We start from the raw sequence: 24,977 nt of genomic DNA, 5'->3' as shown, positions 1-24,977 counted from the left end.
GAAGAAAGAAAAGAAAAGGCACACAAATTACTTTCAATTATATTTATGTATTTTCCAGTGAAGTAATTATATACCCATTTTCAATTTAATACCATTGTAAAGATATCAAGAACTCAGAACTAAGACAAAAGGCCTGAACATTTTTGTGGTAAGCATTTAAGAATATATGCATATATCAAATCATTATGTTTTACACTATATATAATTACATGTCAATTATATCACAATAAAACTGAAAAAAATATGCTAAAAAATAATCACTAAGAAAGACTACTTTCAAACTACCAACAACACCTGAAGAGTTAGGAGCCGAGTGTATTATCAGATGACCAAACTCTCCCCTTTCCTTCATAGAAAGAACTCATGAAATCCCATCTCTTCTATAAACGCTTGCCTCTTTCAGAACGATGGCCATTTGGTCCCATCCCAGGTGGTCTAAACATGCACATAGCATGTGACCTTGTCACTGAGAATCTCATTAAACGTACTTAGTTCATTACTCATTTATAAATTCCCGATTTCATTCATTCAATTTTCAGATTATCTACTTGACCATACAGAGAAGGCAGTGGCACCCCACTCCAGTACTCTTGCCTGGAAAAATGCCATGGACAGAGGAGCCTGGTAGGCTGCAGTCCAAGGGGTCAAGAAGAGTTGGACACGACTGAGTGACTTCAGTTTCACTTTTCACTTTCATGCATTGGAGAAGGAAATGGCAACCCACTCCAGTGTTCTTGCCTGGAGAATCCCAGGCATGGGGAGCCTGGTAGGCTGCCGTCTATGGGGTAGCACAGAGTTGGACACAACTGAAGCGACTTAGCAGCAGCAGCGCTTGACCAAATATCTGTGGGATGTGTTGTGTGGACTCTGGTAAATTATGAACTGCAAGATTATTGGCCACAAACCTTATTAACATATACATTTTCTAATCATCATTTAGTAACTGTTCTGTAGTTTTTAACATAATGACAAAAGTAGAAGAAAATACAAATACATAAAAATGCAGACTCTGGCCATAATTCCAAGGCTCTTTGTGATAAGTTTTACTGGACTACTTTATCAAAAAGAATATATCACATTAAGTTTTCTATGAATTTTTCCTTTAAAAATATGTGAGAGACAAACATAGTAAATCTTATCCTTTAAATAAAAGAAAAACCATGGTTTAAAAAATATTTCATTCAGGAAGCTTTCATACTAGAATACAATTTGGAAACATTTTCTACTCTACTGTTACAAACTATTTTTTAAAGTGGGGCTTGAATACCATATTAAGAGACAATGTGCATGTGGAGTTTGATTAGAATATGAAGTGTCCCTGTCTGCATCTTCTTCTTTCTGAAATCCATATGAATCCAGCACCGCAGGCTACTTCCTGACTTCTCAGGACATCCCAGTAAAATATATCATTATATTTTCCTTCTATCTCCCTCATAAAATATTTTATTTGCTGAATTACATTGTGTCAAAGTTTGTTCTCTATCTATATGCTTCATTTCTCCAGGCATCACTGTCTAGAAATGCATTTGCCTTTTAGTAGGTGTTTTAGGAGATAACTTCTTAAACCAAGGGGTTTTGAAATCTTTCAAATTGTGTCAACTTTCTCCATTAATGATGTACCTACTTGGCTAAAGATCTATGGCTTGTGGAGATATTTTCAAGCAAGTTAAAAATTAGAAAAACAGCAACTACAAAAACAAGCGGTTGTTTTACACAGTTAACTAGTAACTTAAGGTTTCCTGTACACCACCCCCCATGGTGGTGTTTAAAACATGACGAAATCAGTCTTCCATTTTTACTGTCTCTAGAGTGGGCTCTATCAATGCCAAAAGGAAAAACTGGATAACTCCTGTCTTTCCCCCATCCTCATCCTTTCTCCATTTTATGTGGAGGGGGACTTGAGGAGAAGCGAAGGACTGCCAACCTGAACTCCTTCTTAGGCTAGAGAAGGAGCCAGTCATTACAGTAGGATGTAGTTTCTTTCTCATTCTGATAGACTTCAAGCAGGAAGAAAACAATTCCTACTCTACACAAAAATAGGTCTTACGTATTTTTAACATAGCCTCCAGTTCTTCCCCTCCCCACATCCACAACTCTGCCACGTAACTTTGTAGATCTTCCCAAGAGTAGATAGGATGTAGTTCTCTGCCCCTTAAATCTGGATGAGTCATTGACTTGCACTGCTCGATGCTACTTTAGCAAATGTGACGCAGCACAAGGTTGACAGTGCTTTGTACTTTGGGGCCTGACTTCCTGATGCTCTGGGAACACTTTAGCTGCCACGTGAAGGAGGCCCTGTCTTTGCAACGATGTGAAATGAGCAGGTTTGCTGGATGACGTGAGCGAATGTCCCAGATGATGCGACATACACTGTCCAGGCAATTCCTGTCATCCTAGCTGACACTGAGCTAACCCCTGGGCATGTGCAAGAGGCCACATCAAGGGTGCCCTAGCTGGGTTATCAGCAAACAGCAGACACAAGAGTGAGACACAATCAGCTACAATCAGGAGCAAAATGATCATATAACCCCAGCCCAAATCACCATCATGACCATGGAAACAAAAAGCTAAATAAACAGTTGCTGTGTGAAGCCATTAAATTTTGTTTTGGTTTATGACTCAGTGAAATCTTACAGATATACTGACTGCATGGGAAGGGAAATGGCACTTGTTAATTAAGGAAACATTACGTTTTTCAGTATGAGTTTGGACTTTTTTGCTGTTCCTGAAAATTAACGTTGGTCTCTCAGAGAAGTGCCTATATTTGCCCTTAGCATGTCATAGTTTAAAAAATGTCTGCAGTTCACAATGGTTCAATTGTCCAAGGAATAAGAAAACCAGAGACAAAAGGTCTTAATGGTTGGTGTGTCTCTGGGATCCTAACGGCCCTAATGGCTCTCCTCCAGATGAAGACCTTGGACTGAACAAATGGAGGGAGGAGCTGGAGGCAGAGAGTAGGACATTCCTGTAAGGAGGATAGCAATTAAGGAGAGGTGTGGTTGGAGATTATCATAGAGAAGTGAAGAAGATGCTAGAATGAGAGCCAGAATCTCAGAAAAGTTGAATTCCAATTGGACTGTGTTGGGAAGGGCCTAACTTACTGCAGTACTCTCTCTCTGGTGCCCTAGGGTAAGTTCTAGTTATCAAGTTGTAAAATATTTCCTATCCTACTTTATCATTTCCCTTTTAAAATGACTCCATACGTATACTAATACAAATTTTGTAGATTTTCTCTGCCTGGTGTGGTAACCTCAGGGAGACTACAAGGAACAGCTAGGGAAAAAAAAAAATGTGTAACCCTAAAGAGGACTGAAGAGAGGCACCTAAACTGACTGTCTTTTCCGCCTCCTCCCCCATATAGTAGAGGAAGCTGACTTCTGAAAGAAGAAGGCAGGAAGAAATCTGAGTTTCAATACCTAGAAACAGATAAACGTGCCTGAGGTCCAGAATTATTCAGAAGATGCTAAATGAAAAAAGTCTCTTTTAAGCAGGTTCCATTTGTACATTTTTCCCTCTTGAAATAATCTGCTTGAAATGATTCTTGGTTACTACTAGATGGAGAGGTTAATGCAAATGAAATACTAAACCAATATGTAGCCAATTTCATCTTTTGAATTATCTTAAGTAGCAATCCTGTCTTCTCCGGAGGCATCATTTTCTTTCTTGTATTACATTTATTTTTGAATACATATTACATCTTCTGGTGCATTGCAAGCTATTCAAAAGAAAGAGTCAGGTACTGGTCATTAATGAAAACCATGAGCACCCAAAACTAAACATTATTTTGAGTAGTTGTTCAGTATCCTTTTGATTTACTGTAATAAATAAATGGGTAAATAAATTCCTGAATATTTACACATTCAACAAATACCTAAAGGAGAGAATTCTATTAATGAGTAAAGATATTTTACTTCAAGAGTGAAGAGAACTCTTGAGAAGTCCTGGAGTTCCAAGATGGTGGAGTAGAAGGATGTGCGTTCATCTTCTCCTGCGAGAAATCCAAATTTACAACTGTCTGCTGAACAACCGTCAACAGGAAAATGTTGGATCACAATTTTTTGGTGGATGACTGAGCGACTGAACTGAACTGACCTGAACCAAAAAAAGATACCCTACATCCAAGGGCAAAGGAGAAGCCCCAGCAAGATGGTAGGAGGGGCGAAATCACGTTTAGAAACAAACCACATACCTGCCACAGATGCTCAGAGGGCTCAAACAAAACCTTGTGTGCACCAGGAGATCCCACAGAGACTGAGTCAGACCTGCCTTTGTGTGTTTGAGTGTCTCCTGAGGAGGTACGGGTCAGCAGTTGCCTGCCATGGGGGCAGGGGCTCTGGGTAGAGCAGACCAGGGTATGGCATAAGCCCTCTTGGAGGAGGTCGCCATTAAACCCCCACCAAAGCTCAACATTCAGAAAACGAAGATCATGGCATCCGGTCCCACCACTTCATGGGAAATAGATGGGGAAACAGTGGAAAAAGTGCCAGACTTTATTTTTCTGGGCTCCAAAATCACTGCAGATGGTGACTGCAGCCATGAAATTAAAAGACGCTTACTCCTTGGAAGGAAAGTTATGACCAACCTAGATAGCATGTTCAAAAGCAGAGACATTACTTTGTCAACAAAGGTTTGTCTAGTCAAGGCTATGGTTTTTCCTGTGGTCATGTATGGATGTGAGAGTTGGACTGTGAAGAAGGCTGAGTGCCAAAGAATTGATGCTTTTGAACTGTGGTGTTGGAGAAGACTCTTGAGAGTCCCTTGGACTGCAAGGAGATCCAACCAGTCCATTCTGAAGGAGATCAGCCCTGGGATTTCTTTGGAAGGAATGATGCTGAAGCTGAAACTCCAGTACTTTGGCCACCTCATGTGAAGAGTTGACTCATTGGAAAAGACTCTGATGCTGGGAGGGATTGGGGGCAGGAGGAGAAAAGGACGACAGAGGATGAGATGGCTGGATGGCATCACTGACTCGATGGACATGAGTCTGAGTGAACTCTAGGAGTTGATGATGGACAGGGAGGCCTGGCGTGCTGCGATTCATGGGGTCGCAAAGAGTCGGACATGACTGAGTGACTGATCTGATCTGATCTGATCTGATCTGATAGAGCCACCAGAACTTACACAGGACTGGGGAAACAAACTCTTGGAGGGCACAAACAAAACCTTATGCACACCAGGAGCCAGGAGAAAGGAGCAGTGACCCCACAAGAGACTGACCCAGACTTACCCGTGAGTGTCCAGGAATCTCTAGCAGTGGCATGGGTCAGTGGTGGCCTGCTTGCAGGGTCAGGGTACTGATTTAGCAGTGCTTGCATAGGACCTTTTGAAGGAGGTCACCATTATCTTCATTACCTCCCACAGGTCAAACAGAAAGGGAACACAGCCTCGCCCATCAGCAGATAATTGGATTAAAGATTTAAGGATTATGGCCCTACCCATCAGAAAAAGACCCAGTTTCCACAGTTTGGAGAAGGAAATGGCAACCCACTCCAGTGTTCTTGCCTGGAGAATCCCAGGGACAGGAGAGCCTGGTGGGCTGATGTCTATGGGGTCTCACAGAGTCGGACACGACTGAAGTGACTTAGCAGCAGCAGCAGCTGTTTTTCTGGAGAAGGCAATGACAACCCACTCCAGTACTCTTGTCTGGAAAATCCTATGGACGGAGGAGCCTGGTGGGCTGCAGTCCATGGGGTCGCTAAGAGTCGGAGACGACTGAGTGACTTCACTTTTCACTTTCACTTTTCCACAGTTAGTCTGTCCCATCAGGAAGCTTCCACAAGCCTCTTATCCTTATCCATCAGAGGGAAGACAGAATGAAAACCACAATCACAGAAAACTAATCAATAATCACCACCCTTACAGCAGAAAGTAAAAGAACTAAAGAGCCTCTTGATGAAAGTGAAAGAGGAGAGTGAAAAAGCTGGCTTAAAACTCAACATTCAGAAAACTAAGATCATGGCATCTGGTCCCATCACTTCATGAAAAATAGATGGGGAAACAGTGGAAACAGTAAGAGACTTTAACTTCTTGGGCTCCAAAACATTGCATATGTTGACTGCAGCCATGAAATTAAAAGACACTTACTCCTAGGAAGAAAAGCTATGACCAATCTAGACAGCATGTTAAAAAGCTGAGACATTACTTTGCCAACAAAGGTCCATCTAGTCAAAGCTATTGTTTTTCCAGTGGTCATGTATGGATGTGAGAGTTGGACTGTAAAGAAAGCTGAGCACCGAAGAATTGATGCTTTTGAACTGTGGTGTTGGAGAAGACTCTTGAGAGTCTCTTGGACTGCAAGGAGATCCAACCAGTCCATCCTCAACGAAATCAATCTTGAGTATTCATTGGAAGGACTGATGCTGGAGCTGAAACTCCAATACTTTGGCCACCTGATGCTAAGAACTGACTCACTGAAAAAGACCCTGATGCTGGGAAATATTGAAGGCGAGAGAAGGGGACAACAGAGGATGAGATTGTTGGATGGCATCACCGACTAGATGGACATGAGTTTGAGTAGGCTCCAGGAGTTGGTGACAGACAGGGAAGTCTGGCGTGCTGCAGTCCATGGGGTCGCAAAGATTCAGACATTACTGAGGGACTCAACTGACTGAGATATAGTGAGGACCTCCCTGGTGGCTCAGTGGTAAAGAATCTGCCTGCCAATGCAGGAGACACAAGTTTTATCCCTTGGCTGAAAAGATGCCCAAGAGAAGGGAATGGCTACCCACTCCAGTATTCTTGCCTAGGAAATCCACGGACATAAGAGTCTGGTGGGCTACAGTCCATGGCGTCACAAAAGAGTTGGGCACAACTTAGTGACTAAACAATAACAAAGATACAGTGAGTAAAACCCAGAAAAAAATGAGGCTAAGAGGTACCACGTTAAAAACAGATCTCAAACAATATGCTTAGTTGGATGACCTAAGTTTAGGAAAGAATCACAGAGACATCTAGCTGAATAGCTTATAGATTTATGAACCTTTTTCACTTTAGTAAGGAGAAAAAATCCATTTTAAAAACAATAGTTTTAAAATATCTTTTCCATGTTAATTTGAAGGCATTTATATATATACACACATTTTCTACACACATTTTATATTTCCAAGACAGAGTAAAACTATAGAGCACTAAGTTGAGAGACAATTCTAGGCTATTTTAAAGGATAATAGCAAATAGTTTCCACATAGACGTCAATTTAATTTACTTGATAGGCAATGTGCTACTTTAATTCTCACCTCTTCTCCTCCTCGGACATTCTTGCTCCATCCTCCTTCATACTTTGTGGAAAATCCAAGCATATCACAAGATTGCTAGAAAGAGTTCTGAAAATTCACACATCTAAACAAGTCAGGGAGGGGATCTTTCATAGTCAATATATAAAATCTGAATTAAGTCATTTAAAAATACATACATAGCAGTTACTTGATTATTCTCTAGAATAATAGCACAAGCTAAATTATCTCTCATACAGTCCGTAATCAGAATACACAAATTGGTTAGTACTTATGTATTTCCCTGTGTCTCTGAACTCGCAACCCCAAACCTTCTGATTTTGTCCCAGTCAGATAAATTCAAAGACTTCGTCTCTTGCCTTTGGCATTAATTTGAGAAATTACTCAGATACCTTCTCAAATGTATAGATCTTTCTAAAATGGCACAAGGCAGATTTAAATGGGTATAATTTCAAAGCCGAGCAGAAAAGATTAAATGTTCATCCTACAGACTGAACATCTGAAGAGATTTTAGGGTAAGTCCCATTTGAAAATCCTGCCCTTGAGAGATAGCTCACTTTTCATCACACATTTAAGTTTTCCTTTCGTTTTTGCCACTTTCATAGAACATCCTGAAACTGCTTCTCCTCTTGTGGTTGCACTTTAACGCTGGATCTAATAGCAGAAACCACTTTCTTTCCTCTTATATGAAACATAAGCGCAATCTGAATAAGTTAATTTTATTTCTCTCCTGTTGTGGAAGTTCAGTCCAAATGTCTATAAAAATATTTCCAAGTTCTCTCTTCCATATTTAGATTTTAAAAGTTCATCCTTCACAAATACAGATTTGAAAATTATTTCCACAAATCCTCTAAAGAAGCCTATTACATTTCATTTTGAATGACTGCAATTTGTTGGAACAGCAAGCAATAAGACTACACATATTTGCATACACACTGAAAAGTTATATAATCTGAATATTCTCTTTTACTAGCATTTTAGTAACACATTATCACATCTTTCATGATGGAACCACAAAATGTAACCTTTCAGAAAATGCTTCATTTTTTTCTGAAATAATGTTTTTAGGTAATGGCTTTTAAATTTTGAATAACACTGCTGCTGCTGCTGCTGCTAAGTTGCTTCAGTCGTGTCCGACTCTGTGTGACCCCATAGACGGCAGCCCACCAGGCTCCCCCGTCCCTGGGATTCTCCAGGCAAGAACACTGGAGTGGGTTGCCATTTCCTTCTCCAATGCATGAAAGTGAAGTCGCTCAGTCATGTCCGACTCCTAGTGAGCCCATGGACTGCAGCCTACCAGGCTCCTCCGTCCCTGGGATTCTCCAAGCAAGAGTACTGGAGTGGGTTGCCATTGCACACTAGCCATAGTCTAACACCCAGCCCTTTGCTATTTAAATAAAGACCATAATTTTTCTTGGACAGTCTTTAATGAAATTTTAAAAATCTACTGCAAAAGCGAGAAAAGGAAAGAAAAAAGAAGGAAGTAGGGAAGGAAGATAAATAAAATAACAGAATAATGCAACAGAAATATAAAGAATTCTCTCCTGGCTTTACGGCATAAGGACTGTACTGAATTTACAGCTAAGGCTTCCCTAGAAGTGAACACACAGCAAAGAAGCAAAAACCTTTTATGTACAAACATCTCTTAAATTTATGTCTATAAAGTGAAAAGTAGAGGTCCCACACTTGGAAACATAACTATGACCAATCACAGACTCACAGACTGCCTCACCTACATTAAAAGCACTTATTGAGCATATTACAGACTTGAAATTGCCTTAAGAAGTATCTATAAGAGTATCATTTCAGGATGGTTTATGATGAACAAATTCCAGTTAGCTGATTGGAGTTATTTTGCACAGGAAAAATCATATAGCAAAGCTGTAGACATTAAAGGGCTTCCCTAGTGGCTCAAATGGTAAAGAATCTGCCTGAGATGTAGGACACCCAGGTTCAATCCCTGGGTCGGGAAAAGCCTCTGGAGAAAGAAGTGTTTACCCACTCCAGTATTCTTGCCTGGAGAATTCCATGGACAGAGGAGTCTGGAGGGCTACAGTCCATGGGGTCACAAAGAGTTCGATACAACTGAGCCACTAACACTAACTGTAGACATTAAAAGTCAACAGAATCATCTATAACAAAAATGCTCTGAAATGTCAGATGTTAAAATAAGACATACCCTTGTGATTTATGACGCAGGAAAAAAGAATTTAAATTTAAGGAATAAACCTTAACAAAAGATACAACAGCTTGAATCTCAACTGAAAGAATGGCAATTTTTGTACAGTTCCCTGAAGGGCATTTAGTTGATCCATGGCTTTTGATGTATGGCCTTGAAATTTGTTTTTAGCCATGGAACCACTTGTTCAAATAGGAAAAGAAAAAGTAAAGATTAGTTCTGATCCCTAGAGCTGAGCTAGTATCTGATAATCTTCCAGTTTTAGTCCACATGCAACTTTACAAGAAAATCCCTAATTTAAGTCTCACCAGAGTAGATGAAGAAAAAGGGAAGGATGAGGAGGGGGAAAAAGAAAGAAGGTGCCGGCAACCTTGTACATCCCTGGGGAAATTTTCACCCAAACCCCAATCCCAATTTGGGACCTTAAGAAAAAGACTAAGAGAATCGTAGAGACTTCTAATGTTTTTGAGCCACTGAACCAGCAGCTACCTACCTCCAAACTTCTGTACAAAAGAAAAACAAGTCCTAATGTGTTTAAGTCACTATGACTAATCGTCATATTAGTTATATTAGTCATATACCTAACTGATAGAATAGCCAACTACCTGACATTATTTAAAGCATTTCGCGATGCCCCTATTGCCTACATCCCCGCTCCCCACATTCCCCTTGCATCCCTTAACACACACACTGACACAGCCCAGCACATGTCCACATGCAGATACACATGCCTCATTCATCAGTTGGCCTAAGCCTGAAATTCCACAATTTGAGACTCACTTCCTTCATGGAAGTCCTTGATTTCATTCACACTACAAATACTTCTAGAATTAGTAACACAAGCCTTAAACCTTCATCCTTTCAACAATCCTTTATAGCTTATTTATTGTGCTGCCCACAGTATTGTGATTCCTTTTACAAGGGATCTAAAAGTAAATAAGAAGCAATCACTGCCTTGAGGATGCTACAGTGCAATGATAAAGTCAGCCTGAAAACTCACATTATTTTAAAAATAGAGTCTAGGTGCTCAGAAAGATGTGTGGGCTTGTGTTATGGAGACTTGAGGAAGGTAAACCAAATTCATTATGGTGAGTAAAGGAAGGTTTCCCAGAGAAACCTCCGTTTTAGTAGCAGGGTCAGGACCAGTAAGAGTTAGTGTGTGCAAATACATGTGTGGGGGGGGGGAAGGGGTTGGGGGGTAGTGTGGGTAAAGGGAAGGATGCTGGGTTAAGAGTAAAAAGGTCAGCAGAGGGTAAATTCTAGGCCTCTAAGTGCGGAAAGGGCTTCCCAGGCAACTCCCGCCTGCCAATGCAGGAGACGTGGGTTTGATCCCTGGGTCAGGAAAATCCCCTGGAAAAGGGAAATGCCATGGACAGAGGAACCTGGTGGGCTACAGTCCATGAGGTCAAAAAGAGTCAGGCATGACTTAGCAACTAAACAACAAAGTGTGGAAAATAATGAATGTTTCAATCTAACTGGCCCAGGGGGATCCATAAGTGTCTTGTAAGAGAGGAAAGGCAGAGTCTCGGGAACAATTTTATGAGTTTAAACTTTATGCTGGAAGTCAAAACCACTAAAGCCTTCTAATACATGTTATGATGTGAATAGATTTGAGTTTTATAGAATTATATTTTTTAATAATTTGTAGAAAGAGCTAAAAAGGAATAAGGCAGAAGGCAGGAGTCCAAAGAAGACGTTATCTCAGGAACCTAAGCAAACAGTGATAAAGGCCCGTGGCGGCAGCAGAGGCTCTGGCGATATTGCTGGTTAGGATATGATTACTGGAAAATACTTATGAGATCAGTTGGTCAGGGTTTGGTAACCAAGCAGATTTGAAAAGTATATAAGCAGAAAGGTAACAAATGCTGCCTAGATTCCTCACTTGAGCCATAATAATATTTATAACTCTCCATATTAAACTTTTAATGGATTCCACACAAGTGGAAAAGTTGAGTTTTAAACACAAGCCACTATAATGCCAAAGCCTAATAAACAGTCACTGCCTCCCACTGCTTAGCAGCCGACCCTGACATATACCAATATTAGGAGAAGGCATTTTGGTGGGGGATGACAGAAAAAATAGATACGCCTCATTTATTTTTTCCTTTTTGCATCTTCTATAAGAGCCAGAGACTTAACACAAAAATTCTCACAGTATTTCTAAAATCTTTTCCACTCACTGTAAGTGAAAATACTTTCTGATGGAGATGTTAGAGGCTTATAAACAGTATATGGCCAGATGGAAATCCCATAACAGAGGCCTAGATATGCCTGTAGGGGGTTAAATGTAAGTGCTCAGCTTCAAAAGGTTCTTCTGAAAAATGACAAGTATTCTGGTGTCAGTGCTATTTCATTGCGCTCACTTTTCTCTCTTTCCTCATCAAATCTGAATTTCCAGTCATTAGTCACTGTGGAATGTGGGATTCTCTCAAATGAGGTTTCAACCTGACACCAGCACACTGTCACCTTTCCATAGCTGAAATAACTCGAGGCATTCATATAATAACCAGCCCTAGAGATGTGTAAATAATCTGCCACAGGCCGTCAGTGATTAGGACTCTTTGTCTAAAAATGTCCTTAGGTCAACTAGCAGGATGCTGTTCTTCTAACCTCTTCCCATTCTGGTTTGGTTTTGTTTTGTTTTTTCCATTTGCTGACTTCTCACAGGATATGAAATTGAGTGCAGTGACACAGAACCATGAAGAACCTTTCAGAATTAATGAAGACCATACAGCATAGTCCGTGTTTCATTCATCCTTAATTGGCAAATGAAGTCTGTTGAGGATATTTATAAACTATGTCTTCATGGCTACTAATGCTCCCTTGTTCCTCAAAAGATGACTTCTCAGTCATAGAAGGTCTAAGAGATATTAAGAAAAAAAATTAAGACCTTCTTAAGAAAAGACCTCTTAAAGACCTCTTAAGAAAAGAACACCTGTGTTTTTATACCATGAAGAATGTCTTCTAATCCCAAGAAGAATGGAGGGTATCCTTGACTGTCTAAATTTGCTAATCTCCTGATACGAAATATTTGAAATTGCTTTAGCTGATCCCCAATCCATCACACCTATGCAGACAAAAATCACTGACATTGAAAATTAAAATCCTGCACTATTTTATAAGGCATGTTTTGTTCACTAGGCTGATAATGAGTTCTTTTTTAAGGTATCACTGATTCAGCCACTTGTCACTGACTGTCAAAAATGGCAGATTGCTCTTCTGATAAAGTGACACAGCATGATATACATCTCTGAACACAGACTGCTATTTAAGTTGTGGAGCTCACACCTAAGCAAGCAATACCATTAATTGGAAAATGTCTTAAGAAAGATCACATTGTGTTGCAACAATAGACTACCCAGTTATGGTTTTGAATATAAAGAATAAGAGAAAATGCTAATTTTCTATTCAGTCCATACAAATCATTAAGTATGTTTCCTAGTATGGATAAATATTTATTTTCCGGTCCTAGATTTGGCAGAAATGCTGCCACTCTGAAACCATCTCTGTTTTAGTAACATTCTTCTTTCATAAAGTTCTCTTAGTTCTAACACTATCATATTCTCATATTAAATTACTTAAAAATAATAATTACTAATCTTCCAAACGTACCCTGATGCCTGCCCTGCCTAGGAGGACCATGAAGGTGTGATTTGCTCTGGGCAAGAGAGGCCTGGGCTCGTCTCCAGGTGAACTCACTATCTTGCATGTCCTATGTGACAAATGGCCTCCTGTTGTAACTGTCTAGATTCACTCTTTCCCCAGGTTGCTTGTTTGGGTTTTTCATCAGTCGCAGAAGAGGAGCACTGGATGTGTTATCCTAAAAGTCAAATTTAAGTTGAAGTAAAGACAAATGAGCCAGACCAGTTGAATCCACCCTAGAAATCAATGAAAAGTTAGTGTTGTAGCCAAACTACTTCACATCTCTCTGTTCAGTCATCTCCAAAAGCAATGCCTTAGGACTTACCAACTCTAATTTGAAATCAATCTTATTCTCTTGCCAGAGGAAGCTGGACATGTAGAGGTATCCAACTGGAAAATCAATTTTGGTGAAAATGGCTAAATAGCATGTGATTTATATACTTATCACAATGGCAATACTACTAAAACCCCACATAAATTAAAGAGATTCCCACTAAAAAAATAGAAATATTAAATGTGTTCTAGTTAACAACAGTCTCCATGTTTTGAATTTCAAGTTGATATTCCCTAATTTGATAACCGAATCCCCTCTTTTGCAAAGATGAAGATTACCCATGGTATGTCCTCCCAAGAAAGGACTGAAAATTAATATGAGTAGGAGTGGTGTGCATATCTCCTGAGCTTCATCTTGTGGCGAAGACCTGGCTAGCTGCAAACTTCCCTTTTCCCTTTCCCCCATTTCAGTACCTCCTGAACCACCAAGTACTCAGTCCAAAGTATCTGATTCAAGAGAAATCTTAAAACATTTATTCAGAACCAAGATGAATTTATCAAGTTGGATTTCTACTACATGGGCATTCAATGCATGCAACATTTGTTGAGGCAACCAACAGGCAAGGTCCTGAGTAGGATCTTATAGAGAAGATAAAAATGAATATTCATTTAGGAACTTAGATCTAACAGGGGAAAACCCAAGTATGTAAATGACTGCAATAAAAAGATACTCATTCTTCAGTTTTCAGCTTAAATGTTACTTCAGAAAGGCTCTCCTACTCCCCCCTCCCTAAATCTAAATAGATTTCCTTTGTTAGCCTGTCTCCTGGTATGATTTTGTTTTCCTTCATAACACTTGCCATATATGCAATTATATTGTCTCATATTAATTTGTTTAATATTTGCCTCTGCCACTTAACTATAAGTTAGAGGAAGGCAGGAATAGTTCTTCTTGTTTGTTTGCTTTTCCTTTTTCTCACTGTTAGAACTTTGCACAAATGCTTAGCCACAGTGAAAGCGGGGAGTGAGGAATGGATACTTGCAAAAGCTTTACTCAGTAACCAAAAGTGAAGTGTAAAGAAAGTGCAATTAATTAATTTGGAGAGTCTTGGAGAAAGTCCACAGAGGAAAAGAAATTTAGATAACTAGGGTTTCGATATGCAAAAGTGGAGGGAACGACTAACTATATCCCCACAGGTTGTGGGGGAAATGTGAGCAAAAAATAGTGGAGAATGCAAGGCATAATTCTAGAGTAGTGTGTTAGATTAGAATGTCTCATTTATGAGAAAGGAAGTAAAAAATCTGAAGGGAGGTGAGGGAAGAATAATTTAGGAGTTCTGGTTGACATACTAGAAATTTTGGCACTTGATATTACAGCACTTAGTCATAAAGGTTTTTGTTTCTATATGTATCTCTGTTTCTCTTCATCTCAAGAATAGAAATAGCAATGCTAAAGAAACTTTAACAGATTTGGGGAATAATATGAAGATTTTTTTTTTTCTATTTAACAGGTAATCAAAATTCTTGATATTGTTCATGGCAACTACAAAATCAACCTAATATTTAAATGATGAATGATAGAGCACAGTGCTTGGTTTGTGCTTGTTTCTTGGTCATTGTTTTCTTCACCTGAGATTTTATGAACAGTTGGACTTTAGCACAGCACGTGGTACACTGAGGTTCGAACTGTGTGCCACCAACTTCCCTGGTTGAGTTCAGATGCATAAGCACTGAAATTAGCATTTGGGAAGTAGGTTTTTCCTTTGATGAGATTTTCAATAGCACACTTTGTGGCACTGGGTAAGGATCTGCTCTCATTTTCAGTTTAATGAACATCACTCCTGCCCCGTGGGTTAAGTGCTGGGATGGTCTCCTGTGCCAGGTGGAAGCAAATGGAAAATTACTGAATTAAGCCTAATGGTGCATCAAATCCAGCTTTTCCCATCCTGATTATTAGAATGTGTTGCCCTGACTACCTGGCTCTGCTGCTTTCTGTCCCCGTGGCTTTTTTATCTTAAATTTGGATTTGTCCTTTATCATTTTTGACTGTTGGTTTCCAACTGGTCTTTTACTTCTTGCCTGTCCTGATCTTCAAATTGTATATATTCATTGAAATTTTTACTTCCTTAATTATTTCTTTGGCCTGATAATAATCATAATTATGGTAAAGACTAACATTACAAGGAATTTATTGTCTGCCAAGATTGCCAGGAGAAATATCAATAACCTCAGATATGCAGATGACACCACCCTTACAGCAGAAAGTGAAGAAGAACTAAAGAGCCTCTTGCTGAGAGTGAAAGAGGAGAGTGAAAAAGTTGGCTTAAAACTCAACATTCAGAAAACTAAGATCATGGCATCTGGTCCCATCATTTCATGGAAAATAGATGGGGAAACAATGGAAACAGTGACAGACTTTATGTTTTTGGGCTCCAAATTCACTGCAGATGGTGATTGCACCCATGAAATAAAAAGACGCTTGCTCCTTGGAAGAAAAGTTATGACCAACCTAGATAGCATATTAAAAAGCTGTGACATTACTTTGCCAACAAAGGTCCATCTAATCAAAGCTATGGTTTTTCCAATAGTCATGTATGGATGTGAGAGTTGGACTATATAGAAAGCTGAGCGCCAAAGAATTGATGCTATTGAACTGTGATGTTGGAGAAGACTCTTGAGAGTCCCTTGGACTGCAAGGAGATCCAAGCAGTCCATCCTAAAGGAAATCAGTCCTGAATATTCATTGGAAGGACTGATGCTGAAGCTGAAACTCCAATACTTTGGCCACCTGATGTGAAGAACTGACTCATTTGAGAAAACCCTGATGCTGGGAAAGATTGAGGGAGGGAGGGAGGAGAAGGGGCTGACAGAGGATGAGATGGTTGGATAGCATCACCGACTCAATGGACATGAGTTTGGGTAAACTCCGGGAGTTGGTGATGGACAGGGAGGCCTGGTATGCTGCAGTCCATGGGGTTGCAGAGTCAGACATGACTGAGTGACCAAACTGAAATTGAGATACACTCATTATTGCATTCTTGAAATAATCCTTCAGTGTGGGTATCATTATTCCTATCTCATAGATAAGAAAATGAGATCTCTAAAATGATAAATAACTTGTCTAGTTCACACATCTGGTAGATGGCAGAGATAGAATTTATACCAGGTCTATCTGATTAAACCTCCATTTTCTTTCCTCCACTACCACACTAACTTTCAAACTCCTGCTTTTTAACTCCTATGCATCCAAACTCCTCATTTCCTATCAATTTTATGACTCACAGCCTGACTACGCCTATGTCCTGCCTCTCCAACTATGACTGATTTATGGAACTCTGGAAATAAAATCAGTTTGCATTTTTCACTTAGCTGGAAAAACACTGAGTATGGAGTCAGAGACATTGGTTAGAACCCAAAGTTCTGAATTTCATACACCTTGCAAGTCCTTTAGAAAGCTGTTAATCTGTTCTGAAACCAGATGGCTTACCTATCAAATTAGAGATCTTCACCAGAGAGTACATCCCAACACTTTCTCCGTCTCTGGGATGTGTCCTCAGCCCCTCTGTGCTGGCACAATGACAAGCTCCATATCTACCAATTTCTGACGTCCCATCATATTTGAAATCATATCTCACATATTCCATGTGATTTCTTTACAAACCAATGTTTGTTCTTCTTCTTTTTAAGGATGTACAGTGTCCCACTTATAAGAACCCACTGGAAAAGCCTTTCAGATTTCAATACCTTGCAAGCCTTGAATTCGCTTAAATAATTTTTCATATGTTAGGTCTATAGACACTGCGAACTTGTGAATCATCACATTGTTTCTTTTGGCTGTTAGAAAACTCAGAACCTAAAAACTCAAAACTATCCTACCTCTAGGAACTATTAAGAATTTATGGCATGGTTTTTGTATGTTACATTTGCATTCCATTTCCCTTACTATTCATTATTTACTTCTGTTCTTCTTGTCACAGTCATTCATTCATTCTCTTTATCCTGTACAGGATATATATTGCTGTAAGTACGTTTAGAACTATTTTCTGAATTGGAGAATGGGGCAGAAATGTTTACTAATGGATGACTAGATAGGTGAATAGATAGATTCATAAATAAACAAATAAATAAATATAGTATTGCAGGACTTGCTTTTCTACAACTACTAATCAAACAGTAAATTTAGTTTTAGTATGTTTAGGTCTTGATTATTCCACACAAATTTATGCAAGTGTCCAAAAGCAGCATTGTCTTTACCAAACTGAAAACACCTTTAATAATACAATCATTAAAATTGAGATCATGAACAGAATAAAATCTATCTAATATTCACTAGGATATTGCTTAGAACAAAAAGTGATATGTCAATTTTGTCTGCAAAGTAAGAAATTCCTTATGTCTCTTTGTTAATACCAGCCAAGCAAAGAGAATCACAGCATTGTCAAATCAATCAAACAATTAGACCTTATTAGCACTGTGATTCAAAAGGACATATGCTTCCATATATGAAAGACCATTTTGTCAAGAATGGGGACACCACAATGTTTTAGGAATAATCCATTTGGATTTATAAAAGTCTTGATCCAGCATAGAACACTGAATCTCATAGAATCAAACTTCTTTTTCTCACCCTCCTCTCAAATTTAAATACCCATATTTCCAGTGGATTGGGGACAAAATAATGGTCTTTTCATTAGGTCTGGTGTTTGGAAAACTCAGAGTATAAGAATACTCTGTGTGCCATTACTCGTGCTGTATTTGAGATCTATAGAAATTCATCCAGATTTATTTTATTCAGTAAATGTTCATCCAGCAACAACAATATGCCTGGTACTGTGCTGGCTACTGAGAGTACAGTGATAAACAAGACAAAGTGTCTGCACTCTTGGCTTTTGCATTCTATGCATGTAAACCAATAATAGCGCAGTGAAGTACAGACAGCACAGAGAGTAAGAAAACTAATTGCAGATACTGATAAGGACTTCCAAGGAAATAAAGCACTAAGCATAAATTAGCATACAGTCAAGGAAATAATCTATTTAAAACAAAGGTAATCAATTACTGACAGAGCTGAAGCATCAATAGGACATACTTTTCAGAGATTAGCAAGAGAGCCGTGTGTCATTACCACTCCTAGATGGGAAGAATGAAGGAAGGAGGTCGTGTTAACCAGATTCTAAGGACTGGGGTCATCTGGATGAAGCTGAAACTACAGTGCACCTGGAGTGAGCTGGAGGCACAGAGAGAAAAATAGGCACTGCTTGGAGACATGGAGACACACTCCAGACAGGAGGGCGAAGGGATTCCAGCTCTGCATCAGTGCCACTTATTGGTCAAATGCAACAGGAAGCCAGCTGACAGGCCAGACTGGAAAATATAGACCTGCCATAGTCAGTCCCAGGACTTCCCTGGTGGCTCAGATGGTAAAGCGTCTGCCTACAATGCGAGAGACCTGGGTTCGATCCCTGGGTCGGGAAGATCCTCTGGAGAAGGAAATGGCAACCCACTCCAGTACCCTTGCCTCGAAACTCCCACGGACAGAGGAGCGTGATGGGCTATAGTCCATGGGGTCGCAAGAGTCAGACACGACTGAACGACTTCACTTTCACTTCTTGCAGAGCCAGTCCCAGTGTCCAACAGTCCAGTGGGAAATGGACAAAGATGGGACTGAGGGCAAACCTGGGTTTGCATGAGAATAGAGAGTGACCAGAAAGCAGAGAAGCTACTTTAAATAGCGGTTGAGGATGGTCATACTGGGTGATATTTGAGCAGGAACCTGAAGATAAGGAGGACACCAGGGGAGATCTGAGGAGAGCATTCCAGGCAGAGAATCAGCAAGGGTAAATGTGCTAATTTCATCAAAATGAATCCGTTTCTGTGACAGTTGACTTCTAATAACAAAAAAAAGTACATTCAAACACCAAGCAAGCAGGTTTAAATAGAAAAATGACTTTATTCAGTTAAGGTATAATTGTTAAGGCTAACAGTGGTATTCAGCAATACATGAACCATGAATTTCCAGATGTTCAAACTGGTTTTAGAAAAGGCAGAGGAACCAGAGATCAAATTGCCAACATCTGCTGGATCATGGAAGAAAGCAAGAGAGTTCCAGAAAATCATCTATTTCTGCTTTATTGACTATGCCAAAGCCTTTGACTGTGTGGATCACAATAAACTGTGGGAAATTCTGAAAGAGATGGGAATACCAGGGCACCTGACCTGCCTCTTGAGAAACCTATATGCAGGTCAGGAAGCAACAGTTAGAACTGGACATTGAACAACAGACTGGTTCCAAATAGGAAAAGGAGTACGTCAAGGCTATATATTGTCACCCTGCTTATTTAACGTATATGCAGAGTACATCATGAGAAACGCTGGACTGGAAGAAACACAAGCTGGAATCAAGATTGCCAGGAGAAATATCAGTAACCTCAGATATGCAGATGACACCAGCCTTCTGACAGAAAGTGAAGAGGAGCTAAAAAGCCTCTTGATGAAAGTGAAAGTGGAGAGTGAAAAAGTTGGCTTAAAGCTCAACATTCAGAAAACGAAGATCATGGCATCTGGTCCCATCACTTCATGGGAAATAGATGGGGAAACAGTGGAAACAGTGTCAGACTTTATTTTTCTGGTCTCCAAAATCACTGCAGATGGTGACTGCAGCCATGAAATTAAAAGGTGCTTACTCCTTGGAAGGAAGGTTATGACCAACCTAGATAGCATATGCAAAAGCAGAGACATTACTTTGCCAGCAAAGGTCCATCTAGTCAAGGCTATAGTTTTTCCAGTGGTCATGTATGGATGTGAGAGTTGGACTGTGAAGAAAGCTGAGTGCTGAAGAATTGATGCTTTTGAACTGTGGTGTTGGAGAAGACTCTTGAGAGTCCCTTGGACTGCAAGGAGATCCAACCAGTCCATTTTGAAGGAGATCAGCCCTGGGATTTGTTTGGAAGGAATGATGCTAAAACTGAAACTCCAGTACTTTGGCCACCTCATGCAAAGAGTTGACTCATTGGAAAAGACTCTGATGCTGGGCGGGATTGGGAGCAGGAGGAGAAGGGAAGGACAGAGGATGAGATGGCTGGATGGCATCACCGACTCAATGGACGTGAGTTTGCGTGAACTCCGGGAGTTGGTGATGGACAGGGAGGCCTGGCGTGCTGTGATTCATGGGGTCGCAAAGAGTTGGACACGACTGAGCGACTGAACTGAACTGAACTGATAAACCTGATTGTTATGGCAAGGGAAGTGGGATATTGTCAGGTATATTGTCAGAGATAAAGTAAAAATCTTCTATCATCATCTACTGTATTATTAATAAGCTAATTAACCTAACAGTAATGCATACTGTAATAATCTGTGAATGTCTTGAAACCTAGAATTCTATGAATGCTTGATGATATAAATATTAAAACATTACTTTTTTTTTTTTTTTTAAAGAACCAAGCCAAGATCAATTAAGGAATACCCAAATGAATGAGAGTTTTTATGTCAACTTTGTGCTGGAACTAGAGAATATTATATAAATAATACCTTAAAAGTGATGAAGAATTCATTTTCCATCATTTTGCATGACTAAAATATAGGCTGAAATAATTTTGTTAACTCACCAAGAGAGAAATATTCTACCAAATCTGGTGAAAGATCTGCTTTTCTAAGGAAATAAAATAAGTTCATTGTATCCAGATTTAGGATAAATCTGTTCCTGCAAGGAGAGGCATCTGTTGTTACTAGCATTTTTTCGTGTGTGTGTGTGAATATGAATTGAATAAGAATTTCACTTTCTTAAGCTTCTTTTTCCATCTAATTTCCAAACTCAAAAGTTCTGGAAAGATTTAAAGGGAAGTAGTTCCTTCCCAAACTCTAAGGACTATAATTTAACTAGAAAGAAGAATAAATATGAATGTTGAGAAATAATATGCTTCTATGTTTGTTTAGCCCAGTTTTAATAAATAACATAGTCTTGTGTTTGTGAAAACCCAAAGAGCATTAGAGCTCTTGGGTAGCAGGAATATACCAGTTAAACCTAAATCATTTGCAGGCCTTGCAGGACTGAATGGAGAGGAAATTAAGGAAATGTTTTTCTTCCCTTAAAATTAAGTGAAAATATACCCAAGGAAAATGGCTGCTGTGATGGTTGATTATCACAGTTGAAATGTCCAGGCTCTTAGACTGGGCTTAGCTTCTGTATGTATCAGTATGATATTTGCATACACATCACCAGGTTTCATGTCTACAACTAAAGCTTTAGCAGAGAAGTTAAGGATGCTAATAATCAGAGGCAATCAAAACTGGGCTGCAGGCCCAACTATGCATCTTCCTAGATGTGTGACCCTAGCTAAGTGGTTCACCTTGCAAACCTCATCAGCTTCATGGGGTGGTGAGAACTGTAGGAAATAAAACTTATCTCCTTACTGCTGCTGCTGCTGCTGCTAAGTCGCATCCGACTCTGTGCGACCCCATAGATGGCAGCCCACCAGGCCCCGCCATCCTTGGGATTCTCCAGGCAAGAACACTGGAGTTGGTTGCTATTCCCTTCTCCAATACATGAAAGTGAAAAGTGAAAGTGAAGTCACTCACTTGTGTCCGATTCTTAGCGACCCCATGGACTGCAGCCTACCAGGCTCCTCCGTCCATGGGATTTTCCAGGCAAGAGTACTGGAGTGGGGTGCCATTCCGTATCTCCTTACTACTGAGGGTTTTTTCAGGTCCAAAGACCTTCACTGGCCTCTCTACGTGTTCCATTTGCTCTGCCTCTGGGGAAAGACTTTTCTGATTAGTAAATTTGGAAAGGATAACTCTTTACATTGAGCTTCAAGGAGCATGGCCACCAAAGTTATGGAGAACAAAAGTGTGTTGTGCTTTCCCGTGCCTTCAGTCTTACAGGGGAGGCTTGGCCCAGCTCAGCGTTGTCATGATCGGTGAACGAGACTTAAAGCCATGTCTTCTAATATGGCCTCTACTATTAATCAGGGTGACACTTACCCCTCTGCTTCTCTCCCTTATTTCTTAACAAGTTTGGAAGCCCAATGGGGAAGAGGAAGTGCCCCTTTGGAGATCTCAATATTTACTAAGATTCTACTATTGTGATTGGTCATTCACTGATTGGGGAAAGGGGAAAGGGTTGAAATTGTTGAGTACTCTTCATCACCATTCCTCAGGATTTTATTAACATTTGTTGGATAAAGTATGAAATACTGGAACAGTATGGAACCTTAAAGACCATCTAATCCAATGCCATCTGTATACAAATAGGAACCTTAAGACTTAAGTGTATCCTAGTCCCTCTAGGGACTGAATCAAGACACAATCCACATTTTCAGACTGCTAATTCTCCATACTTCCAATCTGATGTTCTCCTTTATCCCTACTGTACTGCTGTACTACTCTAAATCAGGGATCCATTCTCAGTTTTTCTTCTCTCTTTTTAAATTAATAAGTTTCCCTTTTGTTCTCAATTCACAGTTAGGATTTTGGAGAGAAACCGAGCACCCCAGAAATAAGGAGGAGAGGAAAAAAAAAAGCTTACATCACACAATTTGACTCAAATAGGAAGTACCATCTTCACATTAATAGTTAATTTTAGTTTTCAAGACAAGCCAAAGATTTGCCAGCTCAGTGTTTCACAAAATGTGGTTCTCAGACCAGCAGCATCAGCATCATCTGGGAACTTGTTAGAAAGGCAAATTCTTGAGCCCAGCCCAAACTTACTATGTTAGTCAGCGAGGACCACCATGACAAAACAACACAGATTGAGTGGCTTGAACAACAGAAATCTGTCGACTTGCAGTCCTGGAGGCTTAGAAGTCTAAGGTCAGGATGCCCACAGATCTGGTTTCTTCTGAGGTCTCTCTTTCTCTCTGGTTTGCAGATGGCTGACTTCCTGCTGTGTCCTCCTGTGGCCTTTCCTCTGTGTGTGAGCACCCCTGCAGTCTCTTCCTCTTTTTATAAGGAAAATTAGTCATGTTGGATTAGGGTCCCACCCTTTTGACCTCATTTAAACTTTAAAAATATATATATTTATTTATTTGGCAGCACTGGGTCTTAGCTGCAACATACAAACTCAATTGTGACATGTGGGCTCTAGTCCCCTGACCAGGGATCAAACACGTGCCTCTGGCATTGGGAGCACAGAATCTTAGCTGCTGGACCACCAGGGAAGCCCCTCATTAAAATTAATTGCCTCTTTAAAGGCCCCATCTCTAAATACAGTCATTTTCTAAGGTACTAGGGTTAGGGCTTCAACATACAAATTTTGGGGAGACACAACTCAATCCATAAACGTACTGAGTAAAAAACTGGGAGGGGGGCCCAGCCATCTGTATTTTAATAAATCCTCAAGGTGATTTTTAATGCAAGTTAACATTTGAGACCTAGTTTGCTAAGACACCATCTTACCATAAGGAAAGGGCAGTCTGGGCTGAGGTGATAGCTTATCATGAGGATCTACAGATTTTTGAGAGAGGATTATTTCTGGTGCATGAAGGCAAACACATACACACCCACTCACAGAAACATTAATCTAGAAGATCTTAGAAGTGGTGTTGTTTCTTAAGCATGTGAGTATAAAATAAAGGGAGTTCTGATCAGAAAGCCCAACTGTGGAGCTTGGGTATAGGCAAGGATCATCACCAAGGTCATGACTGCAAGCATCTATTAATACTGTGAATGCCAGAAGCACATGCAATAATGTACATATTCCACCATTGGTATTCTCTCCAGCTGGCCTTGGGAAGTGGATAGAAACTTTTGGACTGAGTAAACCACCCCCAGGAAATATCTTGGTTCTTAGAAAATTCTGGAAGAGGTGGAATCTCCAAAGAGAATTGATGCTCTGTTTTAAAACATTGAAGCCTATCTTGAAATGCAAATATAAGGTGTATACATTAATGATATAATTATTGAGATCAATTAATCTCAAAGAAAAGATTACTCAACTTCTTCCATGAGGTGGAAAGGGGTTAGAGAATGACACATTTTAAGATTTAAAATCCTAGCTGACTCTCAGAATCACCTGAAAAGATTGTCAAAAAATGGATTTCACAGACCCATCCATATCTGGCTGAAAAAGGAAGATAGAGCGGAATTCTCAATGATTCCTGGCCCTCTGAGTGAGTAATGAAAGTAGGAATAACATGCAGAATGAACTGAATTAGTGGCTCATCATTATTAAGCTTCAGAAATCAAAAATAGGACTCATGCTTTTTGTCATATATTTTATAAGAACTAGAAAAAGCAGAGAATAAAGTGAAAGAAGTTTATCACAAAATACCTCCAGATCATAATTTAGATGTCATGACACATAACACTGATATGCCAAATGGAATCAAAATTACTTCCCCGCTCTGTCTTTGTCTTTACCCCACTGTGGCTCTCTACCCAAAGTCTGGCCCTGACCCATTCACCACAACCAGATGTCATGGTGGATGCTAGCCCTTGAGCACCAGTAGCTTTAAACCACACTCATTTCTTAATTACTTACTCTGCTTTGCCATTTCATATCAAAATAATTGCTCAAGAATATAGATATGAGAGCAATTATCCTCCAGTTAAAAAAAAAAAAAGAAATGTAAAAGCATGAAAAAATAGTATACACACAGCTTTGTCAAAATTTAGAATGAACTTTAAAATCCTATTTTTTCATAGGGTGAGGA

This window comes from Bos indicus x Bos taurus, chromosome 7, assembly GCF_003369695.1.
Source record: "Bos indicus x Bos taurus breed Angus x Brahman F1 hybrid chromosome 7, Bos_hybrid_MaternalHap_v2.0, whole genome shotgun sequence".
Taxonomy (NCBI): domain Eukaryota; kingdom Metazoa; phylum Chordata; class Mammalia; order Artiodactyla; family Bovidae; genus Bos; species Bos indicus x Bos taurus.
The sequence above is the reverse complement of the archived record's forward strand: the minus strand, read 5'-3'. Positions refer to the sequence as shown.